The sequence below is a fragment of the Carassius gibelio genome, chromosome B22 (genome assembly GCF_023724105.1).
Source record: "Carassius gibelio isolate Cgi1373 ecotype wild population from Czech Republic chromosome B22, carGib1.2-hapl.c, whole genome shotgun sequence".
In the NCBI taxonomy this organism is placed as follows: Eukaryota; Metazoa; Chordata; class Actinopteri; order Cypriniformes; family Cyprinidae; genus Carassius; species Carassius gibelio.
The window spans coordinates 52,395,564-52,410,744 of NC_068417.1; the positions used below are offsets into that span (position 1 = coordinate 52,395,564).

Below are 15,181 nucleotides of genomic sequence, written 5' to 3' on the forward strand. Positions count from 1 at the left end.
GTATAGGCGCGTTAGCAAACTAACGTTATCTAACATTATACTGACTAAACCCGACTCGACAGAAAACTGCAAAGTTAAAATTATCGCTAGCAAGGCCTACTTTGTTATTAACATTCTCCATAATATATGGTAGTGGCGTTTGTTATGATGTTAACACACGAATTACATTTGAAATAAAAGTGTTTAGCTTACCTTGGAGAACGAACACGCTGATTGCTGCTGCGTTTGCAGCTCCTGCTCGTCCAGTGAGTGAGTCACAGTGTTGCCAACTTCTTTCAATGGAAAGTAGCTAAACCCTGCCTGAAAAGTCGCTAAATGTCGCTAGATGACGTCATATGCTAATTAGCATATTCATGACGTAAGTGCGTTATAATATCTTGCCCTTTCTGTGCTCATGTACTGCATTTTAAGGCAGCCAAAATTCTCAATAAAAGTTTTTTATTATTATATTTGAATGTTTCTGTTGTCCGACAATGGAATTAATATTATAATGACTGAAACGCGCCTATTAAGAATACATTACCAGCTCTCAAAGATGTTAATCTCTCCACTAAAATCCTATTCACGACATTGTCTAATGAAATCACATACACATAAGATTAAGATAATGATTGTACTGTGATTTCGGCTATACTTGTATGTAAAATAGAGTTAGAAGCAACAGAATATATTTTTTTAACTGAAAGTGCTGCTCCTCTCTGCTCGTTGAACATAGCAGATGCAGAGAGAGAGAGAGGCGTGTGCGCACGCTGGTAGAAATAGAGAGAGAGAGAGAGCTCGTGCGGCAGTACCGGAGAGTCTCAGAGACTAAATAAGGTCTGTCAAAAAAAGTCGCTAGATTTGTCGCTAGTCGCTTTTTTGGAAAAAAGTCGCTATGGGGGTCTGAAAAGTCGCTAAATCTAGCGACAAAGTCGCTAAGTTGGCAACACTGGTGAGTCACGAGATGCAATCATTAGCTCCAGACGCGCGCGCGGGTATAGGTGTGGGGGAGGGGTTGACCATGTGGGGACCCGGATAGTCTTAACCAGGACATACACCGGTCTCGAGTGTGTGTGTGTGTGTGAAGATGGAAAAACCCACAACAATCAACCAACATACGCTTTTGATATTGGTTCATTTATGTACCCTCCTTTATCCAACCGAAATGTAGGTCTCTACAGTTAAGCTCTGTATTATAAATAAAAAAGACAAAACTATTTTGTCATGTTGATTAAAGAAACAATCACGTTAGTAAAATAAACTCCTGCCTGGCAATTCAAGTGTGAGGCAAGGGTTTTAAAGGAGGAACTGTAGGATGGAACACATTCGATTACAGATAATATGAAAGTTATTTTAAATTAATAACTGGAAAGAATATAGTTTTGCTTTAGAGTGGGCACCAGATGAAGTATCACATGGGATTGTTTGCAGTCATTTGAACTCAGTGTTGCAACTCCAAAACAGTTTCAACATGGCACTTTTAAAATAAGTGTTCGCCTCATTTATCTACAGTGAGGAGGAAAAGCATTTGATACACTGGGGATTGTGCAGGTTCCCACTTACAAACCACGTAAGAGCCTGTCATTTTTATCTTAGGTATACTCTTCTACTCTAATGACAGAATCTTAAATAACAATCCAGAAAATCACATTGTATATTTTAAAAAAATATATTTTTGCAGTTTATTGTTTATGACATAAGCATTTGATCACCTATCAACCAGTAAGAATTCCAGCTCTCACAGGAAGCCCTCCTTTTCTCCACTTTTTATTAACTGCACCTGTTTGAACTCGTTACTTCTATTAACTGCACCGGTTTGAACTGTTACCTGTATAAAAGACACTTGTCCACATACTCATTCATGGGAGAAGGTCATGTGGTCTGATGAGATGAAAATAGAGCTTTTTGGTCTAAACTCTACTTGTTGTGTTTGGAGGAAGACTAAGGATGAGTGCAACCTCAAGAACACCATCCAAACTGTGAAGCATGGAGGTGGAAACATCATTCTTTATGGATGCTTTTCTGCAAAAGGGACAGGACGACTGCACCGTATTGAGGGGAGGATGGATGGGGCCTCACACACAAAAGTGTCACTGCAGGCAGAAACCCCAAATTACACAAACATATAATTATAAAACATAGTTATATACCAGGGGTCTCCATCCTCCAACCAACCTTTTTGTGTGCGAGGGCTACCTCAAGGGATAAAATAATAGAAGGGATTTGTGTTTGTCATACTCAAATTTTATTATACATATAACATGGTGGTGCTTTTTTACAAAATAATAAAATATCTTGATATTCTGGTTCAGACTTACAAGTGTTGAAAAAGAAATCAACAATTCCTGAAAAATTATGAAAATATTTATAGATTTTTTTTTTTTTGATTTTCTACAAACCTATTATGTATGCGTTATCAAAAACAGTAGCCCAAACATTTAGTATAAATATAAATGCAAAAATAAATAAATAAACTGCCATAACTTCTTAAAAAACATTAGCCTACTGCATTACATTTAATACATAGCCTATATAGCCTTTTTTTTTTTTTTTTTATTACTTTCTGGACTCGGACTCGGCCTTTGGGAGCTCGGACTTGAGTCCAGCTTGGCCCCTTTTGGACTCGGACTCGGACTTGGACTTGATGTTTGTGGACTTGGTCTTGACTCGTGCTTGACAATACCACTGCTGATGACACTCAACTCTTCCTCTCATTCCATCCTGATGATCCAACGGTAGCTATTCACATCTCAGCTTGTCTAACAGACATTTCTTCCTGGATGATGGACCATCACCTTCAAGTCAACCTTGCCAAGACAGAACTGCTTGTGATTCCAGCAAACCCATCCTTTCATCACAATTTCACCATTAAGTTAGGCACATCAACCATAACTCCTTCAAAAACACCTAGAAGCTTTGGAGTTATGATTGATGATCAGCTGACTTTCTCAGACCACATTGCTAAAACTGTCCGATCCTGCAGTTTTGCTTTATTCAACATCAAGAAGATCAGGTCCTTTCTTTGGGATCATGCTGCACAACTCCTTGTTCAAGCTCTTGTTCTGTCCAGGCTGGACTATTGCAATGCTCTCTTGGCAGGTCTTCCAGCCAGTTCTATCAAACCTTTACAATTAATTCAGAACGCAGCAGCAAGATTAATTTTTAATGAGCCAAAAAGAATACACGTCACACCTCTGTTTATCGATTTGCACTGGCTTCCAATAGCTGCTCGCATAAAATTCAAGGCATTGATGTTTGCCTACAAAACTACCACTGGCTCTGCACCCATTTATCTAAATTCATTACTTCAGACTTATGTGCCTCTAGAAGCTTGTGTTCTGCAAGTGAACATCGCTAGATTGTGCCATCACAAAGAAGCACAAAGTGACTTTTACAGACTTTTAAATTAAATGTTCCCTTCTGGTGAAATGACCTCCCCAACTCAATCCGAGCAGCTGAGTCCTTAGCCATCTTCAAGAATCGGCTTAAAACACATCTCTTCCATCTTTATTTGACCCTCTAACTTTAACACTCACTACTCTAATTCTATTCTTTAAAAAATCTAACTACCTTTCTGATCTTTTTGTATTCTATTTTCTTTTCATTTATTATGCAATTGTATATGTATGTATGTGTGTGTGTGTAAAGACCTCTAACTAGCTTGCTCTATTCTTTCATTTTTTTATTCTATCTGTTTTCTTTTTATTTATTATATTAGTTAAAATCCCATGCTACGTGTTCTGTGTTAACCTAACTGAGGCTTGTTATAGCACTTATATATCATTGCTCTTTTTGTTGTTGTTGATTGCTTCCACTGTCTTCATCTGTAAGTCGCTTTGGATAAAAGCGTCTGCTAAATCAATAAATGTAATGTAAATGTAATATAGGCCTACATGACTATATTAATATAACAGCATTTTCAATATGAACTTATACAGGTACATTTCTGCCAAAAAAGTTTGTTTTACTACAGTTAATTCATAAGTTGTGGAGTGAAATGTCTTCTGACTGGTTTGTTCTTGGAACAATGTTTCGCCTGTTTTTTTACGTCAATATGTTGAGAATATCAAATTTGAATCACATAGTCATCTGTGGGTTTTTAAGAGAAATAGAGAATTCTGCGCTAAATTGAGCTGCTTCTCAGTGGATCCTCCAAGGGGGCCCCCAACAGAACAGGAAAATCCCATTCATTTTCTCCCTAGGATATTTATTTTCAGACATAATGTCTAAAGTGGTCTCCAACACGTTGCTCGTGGCCTGATTGGAGGTAGCTCGCCAAGGGCCATTCACATATGGCGTCTTTTGCGCTCAAGTTCAAAATATTTAAGCGACCCACTCATTTTTTCCAAGTGCAACGAGTCAATATGAAGGATGGGGGTGCACCCAAACCACAGGTGTTTTTTTCTTCTCCGTAAATAAATCTTCTAGCAGAGCTACAGCAAACGTTTATCGGTAGTGGAAATCCATTAGCTAGGCTATTAAAACTTCTAACAACGTAGCAACATAGCAACGACAGACACCACGGGAAAATCGGACCGAATTTTACAGTTTTTTTTATTCGCTTTGGTTCTATTTTCACAAGCAAGGTGTACATTTTCACAACTCATAGTACTAATATCACGACAGATCATCAAAAGTGCACTTTTTTCAAACATGTCAGCATATTTTCGATTGTGTTAGTACAATACACAAAACCACAAAGTATCCTTTTCACTACACAAAATAAGTGTTTCATCTTAATAAATGTTTCATTCACAGTAACCACCTTTCATAAATCTCTTACTATCAAACTTTTGATTTGCATCCCTTCTCGTTCAGTTTAATACATTTGTCTATTATTTAATCCAACTGATCTTAATGGTTAATCGCTGAACCGTTTGGTAAACCTATAGATTTTAAATTGGTTTGTCAGGAATAGCTTTCACTGGATGTTCAACAACACAAGCAAACACTGGAGAAAATGAAAGTTGCCAATACAAAGCTCCAAGAAGAAAATAAGCACCTGAGAGAAGCTGTTGCTGAGTGTCAACGCTACAGTAGAAGGTGGTCGCTTAAGATGCACGGCGTAAGAGAGTCAAGAGATGAAGACATCACAGGCAAGATAATCGACATCCTTGGGAAAATGGCACCAAAGCTTCGTGAAGACTTGAAACAAGGCATTGACATCGTCCATCGCGTGGGGAAACTGAGAGATGACGGCGCTGCGAGATCAACTATAGTTTTGTTTGCCTTGCGTCGCCTTCGTGATGCCGTCTGGAAAGAAGCTAAAAACTCTCAGTATCTGCAAGAGAATCGTCTCAGGATTACCGAATCTCTTTCTCCGGAGGACAGAGCAGCTCGGGAGAAGCTTTGGCCTTTCATCAAGAAGGCGCGTGAAGAAGGGAAAAAGGCTTCATTCCGAGGCGCTTCGGCTGTCATCAATGGAAAAGTTATTGACTGTCTGGAATAGCCTCGTTGGCTGAGCATCTTCTTTTACCAAGCCATAGGTAGGCATGAACACTCTGCCAGCGCCCGTTACAGACTGAGATGGTTGAGCACTTAATACTAGTGCTACCTTAACAGATTTTACTTTGGGTTTTTTTTGTTGTTGTTTTTTTTTCTCTTCATACAACTATATATTATCTCCTTGTCGGGCTCTAAATGAGATCACGTCGGTTTAATTTACTATAAGTGCAGCCGTCTTGAACGTTCTTGTTTCTAAGTTGACGGCTACTTGTACAACAGGGTTCTTGCTTTTTAAGGCAGGTTATCATCACCTTCTTGTTAGGTCTTTGCATACTTTTTGCGTTCAGTAGCACTTTCAGGTAATTTCTGTTCTATATCTCTGTTCCTTTATGGACTTTTTGTTTAAACGTTTTAATGTCTTGTCTTTAAATGTGCGAGGTATTCGGGACTTAACAAAAAGGAAAGCATTATTTTTATTCTGTAAAAGGTCTGAAGCTGACTTGATTTTATTACAGGAAACACACTCTTGTGACTCTGACACAAGGTTCTGGAAAGCTCAATGGGGTAATGTTGTTCACTTTAGTCATGGTTCTAATCATTCTGCGGGTGTCTCAATCCTTGTGCATGGTTTCAAGGGGGATATTTTGGAAGTTGTGCCATCTAGTGACGGAAGATGGATAATAATAATAGTTAAGCAGGACAATACAGTTTTCATCGTTTGTAATGTATATGGATTTAATTCACACTTTGACAACAAAAACTTATTCAATACCATTACTGGCAAGCTAAGGGATCTGAGGGGAAAATACATAAATGCCTTTATAATTCTTTCTGGGGACTTCAATGAATGCCCTGATGAAATAGAGGATAGATACCCACCTAGAGCGGCTCGCTCCTCCCAAGGAAGTGATTTAATCTCCTCTCTGTGCTCAGAACTATCCTTGACTGATGCTTGGCGTTTTTTTAACCCAGGCATCCAAGATTTCACCTGGAGTAATAGAAGTCTAACTTTGAAGTCGAGAATTGATTTATTTTTAGTTTCCTCTTCTGCTCTTCAATTTGTTAATGAGGTTAAACATGTTTATGCACCCCTTTCGGACCACAAATTAATTATTTTGAAACTAGGCTCCACTGACCCGCAATCTGACACTCTTTTGAGTGACAACTCCTTTAATGAATCTGTTAAGCTTCTAGCGAAAGAGATCTTCGAGATTGACATTAATATTGGACATAAGAAAAAGTGGGAGTACTTCAAGTATAAAATTAGACAATTGGTTATAAAAAGATCTAAGGAAATAAAGAAAGAAAAATATAAGTTAGAACATGTCTTGATGAATAAGTTAACTCAATTAATGTCAAAAGGAAACATTAACCCAGAAGAAGAAATTGAACTAAACGCCATCCAAATTCAGATAGACCAAATATATACAGAAATGGCAAAGGGGGCATTTATTAGATCAAGGGCTAAGTGGCTGGAAGAGGGCGAAAAGAACACCAATTATTTTTTTGCTTTAGAAAAAAGGAATGCTAAAAGAAATTCTGTAACTGAGCTCTACATTGATGGCACCCTTTCTAAGGATCTTACTCCCATTTCGTTTTATGGTAATTTATATCAGTCTAATTTTAATTGAGAAGAAAGTGTAAGTTTTTTTGAAAAGATTCAGCACAGTATCCCTATTATTAGTGAAGATTATAAAGCATCTTGCGACGCTGATATCTCTTTAAATGAGGTTAAAAATGCTTTGTTTGCTATGAAGAAAGGAAAATCTCCCGGGATAGATGGGCTTGGAGCGGAGTTCTATATTCATTTCTGGGAGCTTATTCAACTCCCTTTAATGCACATGTTTAGGGAGTGTATTGATCAAGGGGAAATGACCACAACAATGAAGCAAGGCATCATCTCCTTGATCCCGAAACCTGGTAAAGACCCTCACTTAATTGATAATTGGCGTCCTATCACATTATTAACTATAGATTATAAAATTCTGGCCTCGGTGTATGCAAATAGATTAAAATCGGATTTAAATTCAATAATTGCAGAAACTCAAACGGGTTTCATGAAAAACCGCCACATTAGCAATAACAGAAGGCTCGTTTTAGACTTGCTTGACTATGCTGACAATGTTGATTTTGACGTTTTGTTTCTTGATTTTTACAAAGCGTTCGACACAATCGAACACCCCTTTTTAATACAAGCCATCAAGGCATTTGGTTTTGGAGGCTCTTTCATCAACATTGTTAGCATGTTCTACAAAGAAATAAATAGTTCTGTTATAATTAATCAAAATACTTCTCCACGATTTCAGATTAATAGGGGGGTCAGGCAGGGGTGCAACATTTCTCCCTTTTTATTTATCTTAGTAACCAAACTACTAGCTATACACTTAGTAAAGGAAGCACATTTTGAAGGAATAAAGATTTTTGGAAAAGAAATTAAGATCTCACAGCTGGCGGACGACACCACCATTTTTTTTGAACAACAAAGACCAGTTGAGTGTTGTCTTTGAATTGGTGGAGAAATTCTCTTATGCATCTGGTTTAAGGCTTAATCGATCCAAGTGTGAGCTGTTGCCACTTCATTGTTGTAGTGACTCTGCTATTGATAACATTCCAGTTAAACAGATTGTAAAATATTTAGGTATACATGCATGTAAAAATATTATAGTTAGACAGAACTTAAATTTTTCGAATAGGATACAGAAAACCAAATTAATATTCAACTGCTGGCTACAAAGAGACTTGTCCGTCTTAGGTAGAGTATTACTCTCCAAGGCAGAAGGCCTTTCTCGCTTTGTTTACCCTTCCTTGTCTCTATTTGTAAAGGACTCAACTGCTAATCAAGTCAACAAGACCTTTTTAGATTTCATTTGGAAGAACAAGTCTCATAGGCTTAAAAAGAATGTTCTCTCTAACCCTAAAGAAAAGGGAGGTCTAGAGATTTTGGATTTTATAGATGTGGTCAACACATTCAAAATTAATTGGTTAAAAAGGTGCATTCGAAATCCTGATTCTCTCATTTCTTCTAAAGTGTAATTTTCTACCAAATAAACTACCTATCAAACTGTCCAACTTCCATCAGTCCCTCTTGGCCTGGAAATTATCCTTCAATCACAACTTCTCACCACACAAATCTCTCCTTTGGAACAACAGCGACATTCTTATTAGGAATAAATCAGTATTCTTCCCTAAGTGGTTCGACAGAGGAATTAACCATGTACTCTGCTTATTTGATGATTCTGGCACCATGCTCTCTTATGAACAGTTTATGGAAGCTCATGATTTCCCAATACCTTTTAAAGACTTTAAGTCTATCACTGATGCCATCCCTATCGGAATTAGACAATTAATTAAAAATCATCTGAGCTATGGAAACAAAGATATCAGACAGCCTTCACTTATGTTGGATGGTGTAGAACTGTCTGATAAAAAATGTAACAATAAGCATATTCGCCGACATTTGCAAAAGAGTAACTCCATTGCTCCAAGGGGTATGTTTTATTGGAATTCCTTAATAAGTGAAATAAAGTGGAAAAAAACATGGTTGATTCCTCACAAATACTGTATCTCTAATAAAGGTAAAGAGGTCCACTTTAAACTTTTACATAACATTTACCCTACAAATTGTTTTGTCGCTAAGTTTCGAGACATTGACACATGCTGCAGCTTTTGTAAACGGGACGCTGAAACCATTCCTCATTTATTTTTTAATTGTCCAGTTACCAAAAGGTTTTGGGAAGATTTGGGTACTCACTTTCTCCAATCTCAAAATATAACTCACTCATTCACCCTGAAAGATATTATTTGTTACTTTTATTTCCCACAGGATGTCACCCTGGAGTTTGTATTAAATTTTATAATCTTATATGCTAAGTTCTTTATACACAAGCAGAAATTTAGTAAGTCTTCCTTATGTTTTAAACATTATATTTTGGAACTTAATATGCTTCTTAAATCACACAAGCTTGTAAAGAACAAGAAGAATGGAAAACTTTTGTATAAATATTATGACCTATTTCCCGAATCCTCTTAATATTCTCTTTTTTCCACCTCTATGTATGTATGTTTTTATTTTATTTTATTTATTCTTTAGTTTTTTTATTATTTAATTTTTATTTTTTTTGTTGTTGTTCTTTGTTTCTGGTATGATATGTCTGTTTAAATATTTGTCTGTATATTGATGGTTTTACACGTTTGTACCCAATGTTACCTTCAATAATAAAAAAAAAAAAAAAAAAAAAAATACTTCACATTAGCATCCATTTTGTGTCATAACTCTTTCCACATCGCTATCTAAGCAAACAACAATCAACTAAGCCCGAGTAACAGTGCAATTTGTAGAACTCACTTTCTCTCTGGACGCACACAACTTTAAACACTCATAAGAACATAACGAAGATCAAACGGCATGTAGTCAGGGAATTTCACGTCTCGCTCTCTCTGAAGATGACGCTGATGCAAGACTGGATTGCGGTGCGCGCGCGCGCTCTGAAGCATCCCACCGTATGAGCTGCGCTCTGTCAAAATAAGAGTCCCCCCCCCCCCCCACCCCGCAAACGGGACGAGAGCGCTCTTATCCATTCATCCATTACCCTCTATGTTACATTATGGCCCCGTATAATCAGTTTTTGTAAAAAATAGGCTAACGATTGCATCATAACCACGCGACTCTCTGTCGCATTACCGTACAGACAGGTGGAGAAGCTCGCAGGCAATTAACTTAATATGGCGTACTGGCGTTACGTTTTAATATACTATACAAAATAATTAATCAGAATACTTACTCCTGCTCACTCACGCCAAAGAACTCCCCGCTCAAGCTCGCCGTCTCTGCAAGATTAACGATGGCAGTTTGCACGCACAGCTACTAGAAGATTTACATCTGTCAGACAGGTTTCTGATGTCGTCAAGCTTCGTTTGAGTCTGCGCGTCAGAAACGGAAGTGCTAAAAAACGCTAAAACTGGGCTTCATTTGTCTCAATTGAGTTCCAATGGGGTCGCTGTGTCCATTTCTTTTACTGTCTATGGGAATGACGGCGATGACTCAACCTGAGTCTGGCTGACAAATGGCATGGGCGACACCTGGCCCAGATGTCAACCACGCCATTTCTGAGATGTGGCCCAGATCCGTCCCAGTTGTGGCTGACTTCTGGGTTAGATATGGCCCATATTTACCCTTTCTAGACACAAAAGAATATGTAATTAATCCAGAATAAAGAAAACACTCATGTAGTCTAAACTGCTTTATTAAAATATAAAAATTAGACAAATAAATATACATACATGAATACAACTGCATGTATAGATATAAAACAAATACATTTACCTTATTACAAAATAAAAAATACAGATAAATATTTATAAATAAAGTTAAATACACATTAACATTACATTTACATTTAGCAGACACTTTTATCCAAAGCAACTTACAAATGAGGACAATGGAAGCAATCAAAATCAACAAAAGAGCAATGATATACAGGTGCTGGTCATATAATTAGAATATCATCAAAAAGTTGATTTATTTCACTAATTCCATTCAAAAAGTGAAACTTGTATATTATATTTATTCATTACACACAGACTGATATATTTCAAATGTTTATTTCTTTTAATTTTGACGTTTATAACTGACAGCTAAGGAAAATCCCAAATTCAGACGCGGCAGAGAGGAGTGAGTATGAGAAACATTCAGATACACAGGCTGATTCAGTCTTCTGAATTGGGAGTAGTGAACATGCATTATAAACTTCTTTCAAATTAGAATCTGTTGGGGAGATAAAATGTGCAAGATAACGTATATGTACTAATAAAAACATTAAAAAAAAAACATCAAACAAAAAAAAAAGTATCTGTTACTCTCCAGTACTGAAAGCAGAACTGATAAGGGAGCCCTTGATACTGTGACACAGCTCTTTCAAATTAACATTACCTTTTTTTGCAGTGGCGGTAGTTTGTATGTCCATCTATAGTTGCCATCATCTAAGGTCTTTTGAGTACTGGTATCATCTGAAGTCCTCACAAGTCCTGCAAGTCCTGTGCTGTGCAGTTTCTAATAACCCTGGGATGGACATTTGCAGAAACAGGAAGGCAAAGGGAGAAAGATTAGCATAGCTGCTGTTCATATCATTTCAGGCAATGTGCACTTTTTACTATTTCATCAATGGAGTACATTGAGTACTATTTTTAATCTAGTAGGTTTAAGATCCCTTAATAAACATATTATTTGTTGTCTGTTTTTGGGGAACAGACACAGTCTCTATAGAATGGACTGCATATGCCAGAGTTTAATACATTTTAATAAAATTTAACTGGGAGGAACATCATAACTGTAATTTACACAACCATTCAAGAGTTTGGGGTCTGTAAGATATTTTATGCCTTTATAAAAAATCTCTTATGCTCACCACGGCTCCATTTATTGAATCAAATTACAGTAAAATAGTAACACTGTGACTATTACAATACAAAACAACTCTTTTCTATGTGAATATTATGTGAAAATGTCATTTATTCCTTTGATCAAAGCTGTATTTTCAGCATCATTACTCCAGTCTTCAGTGACACATCTTCAGAAATCATTCTAATATGATGATTTACTGCTCAAGAAACATTTCTGATTATGATCAATGTTAAAATACAGACGTGCTGAATTTTTTTTTTGTTGGATTCATTGTTACATAGACTCTAAACATTTGAATGTTAGTGTTACATGCATCAAATTGTTCAAAATTATCTGTTTCAAATAGTGTTCCTGGAGCTCAACTGGTAGAGCACTGTGCAAGCAAGCGCAAGGTTGGGGGCTCGATTCCCTGGGAACACATGATATGTAAAAATTGATAGCCTGAATGCACTGTAAGTCGCTTTGGATAAATGCATAAATAAATGCAGGTCTTTTGAACTTTGTATTCATCTGTGAATCCTGAAAAATAAACAGCAGCACAACTGTTTCAACGCTGATAATAAGTTTCTTGAGCAGCAAATCAGCATTTCTGAGGGATCCACGTGACACTGAAGACTGGAGGAATGATGCTGAAAATACAGCTGCACATCACAGGAATAAATTAGTTTATAAAGTATTCACATAAAAACAGCTATTTTAAATCGTAATAATATTTCACAATTTTACTCTTTTTACATATTTTAATGAAATAATTACTACAGAGGTGAGCAGAAGATAATTATTACAAATTGTATCAACTTCAAGCTTTTGAACACTAGTGTACTGTATATTTGAGGTTTGACTTACTGTACTAGTCTTGTGGTCAATAGCATCTTGGAGTGTTGTCTTAAGCCCTATTCGGACGGGACTAGTTTTACAGGGGTTGTTAGAGAAATCTGCGTTTCACAGACGTACTTGGTGATTTTAATCCCGTCCGAATCTGCCACGTCTGTGTTTTTTTATTAAAAAGTGAATTTTTCATATATTCTAAAGATTCATAATTTGAATATGAATTTTTTGATGATTAGAGCTTAATTTAATGAATGTAATTATTGCATTTAAAAGTATAAAAAAAGGAGTTAAACAAATATTTTTTAATTATTTAAAATGATTTAAAGAAACTTTGTCCTGTGGTGTGACAGTACAGGTGTCACAATGGAGGACTTTTTAATTTTTTATCACACCAAAGGACGTTTCAGCCTTTTCTGTCAATTAATGACCTTGCTTTTCCAAGCTAACCTGTCATTAGTGGCAAGCAAGACACATTTGCAAAAATGTTTAGGATTATGTAGCTTCCCAGACAGCAAGCAGTTTCGGCCCAAGTCTGGCCCATATCTGGCCCACATGGATTTCATGCGGGCCAGATGTGGGCCGGATCTGGGCCAACACTATGTTGCTGTCTGGGTTAACATGCACTTTATAATAAAAAAATATATAATGTAGGGGTGTCATAGTAATGCACAACAAAGCATAAAACATTTGAAGTGGTTCCAAAAAAGTTCAAAGGACATGGTGTCACACCAGAGGACATGGTACAAAAATGTAAAAAAATCGAATAACATTGCAGCTTCATAACAGGTCCGTGTAGGTCAAATAAATGTGTGTATGTATTTATATTACGTGTCCTGAAATATTATAAGCGTCCAGTACTCAAAATAGTTTTAGAACCACTGACTGGAAAAGTAAGGTGATCTGCCAGGACGAGTCTTCAGAAAATGGCACATCTGGTCACCTGGTATAGGCCATATCTGGCCCACATACAACAAGCCAGAACTCAACCTAAAACCGGTTTGTCACACACGGGCCAGATATGGCCTACACTCAGCAGGCCACGACTCAAATTAAAGCCGGTTTGTCGCACACGGGCCAGATCTGGCCCACACACAGCAAGCCACGACTCAAATTAAAGCCGGTTTGTCGCACACGGGCCAGATCTGGCCCACACACAGCAAGCCACGACTCAAATTAAAGCCGGTTTGTCACACACGGGCCAGATCTGGCCCACACACAGCATGCCACAACTCAAACTAAAACCGGCTTGATGTGTGTGGGCCAGAGATGGCCCATATAACCTCTGCCGTTGCCAGAACTGAGCCAGATGTGCCATAGTTGGCCCAGATGAGGCCCGGATATGTTTGCTATCTGGGTACCAAGAAGAAGAGTTTGATGTGTACATGTCAAAAGTGTGTCTTGAAGAGGAAAGACTGATTGTGATGAGGGAGATGAGACAGCACTGCACCGAGCTCAGAAAGCTGACGGGGAACATCGGCACAATGACATCAGAAATGAACTTTTCTTATACCTTCTTGCTGTGTGAAGCTTTTGGGGAGACTGGGTTCGTGCCCAACCACTGCTATATATCCTTTTTATGAACGTAATAGTTTGATTAATGTGTATTTTTTTATTTACATTTTTCTGGGTCAGAATTTGACAAAAAGAGAAAAAAAGGTGGCCATAAAAAAAAAAACGCTAATTGGCTGTGCTTAGAGACTTGGAATTGTTTTTATAATTAGGGCTACAAAAGTCTCTATAAATCACATGTTAGTTTCAGGATTTTTATTAGTTTATCAAATTACTTTCCTTTGACCTTTAGTGATTAAAAAGTCATGGATCAACTGAATGATCAGAGAAGAGTAAATACGACAATAAAACCACACTCCCTTTGAGATCCACTGTGTATCCTCTTTTTATACTGTGGATTCCTTGTGGCTAGATCTTAAAATGGTCTGCAGTTCTTCAGTGAAGTCAGCTGATCAATAGTTCAACAATACTGACTCAATGGATGTGTTGAAGAATGTGTGTCAGTTGTGAGTGGATTGCAGGTGTGTATCAAGAAAAAGTGTAGCAGTTCTTCAGCAGTGATGTTAGCATGTCATCCTTCATACAATCTTAACCCAAGGTACTGTCTGTGAGACCAGACCTTTATACCTGTTAACCCTGTTAACAAATGTGCTACAAACAATACAATAACACCCCATGGAGAGACAATGATAGTGTAACCTTTTGGTGACTTGAAAGGATCTCTCCCATGGAGAGCCCATTCAATGACTTGATGTTGACCTAAGAGGCTGATTATATGGGCCAGTTGTTTCACACTATTGTGAACAAAGTACAGTTGCCTACAGTTGATTCCAAATACATCCAACCAAAGTTAATTAAAAACAAATAATCTTTCAATCCCCCCTTTGATAATTTTTGATCACACATAATAGAAAGAACATACAAAACAGTTATAATTTTAGTAGTCATGTACACATGCTGTATACAGGTTCCTTCTTGCAATACTTTTCAGTAATCATGAATACAGAATGCTGCATA

At 37.2% G+C, this 15,181-nt stretch overlaps 1 long non-coding RNA gene across 1 annotated transcript; it reads right to left on the reverse strand.

Annotated features, from left to right (window-relative positions):
- Nucleotides 1–10,796: 10,796 nt before the first annotated feature.
- Nucleotides 10,797–12,703, reverse strand: LOC127987474 (uncharacterized). The gene is made up of 3 exons (XR_008161221.1): nt 12,671–12,703; nt 11,354–11,482; nt 10,797–11,188 (listed from the first exon to the last, which is right to left on the reverse strand). It is a non-coding gene; the product is annotated as an uncharacterized LOC127987474 (long non-coding RNA).
- Between the last annotated feature and the right edge of the window lie 2,478 nt (nt 12,704–15,181).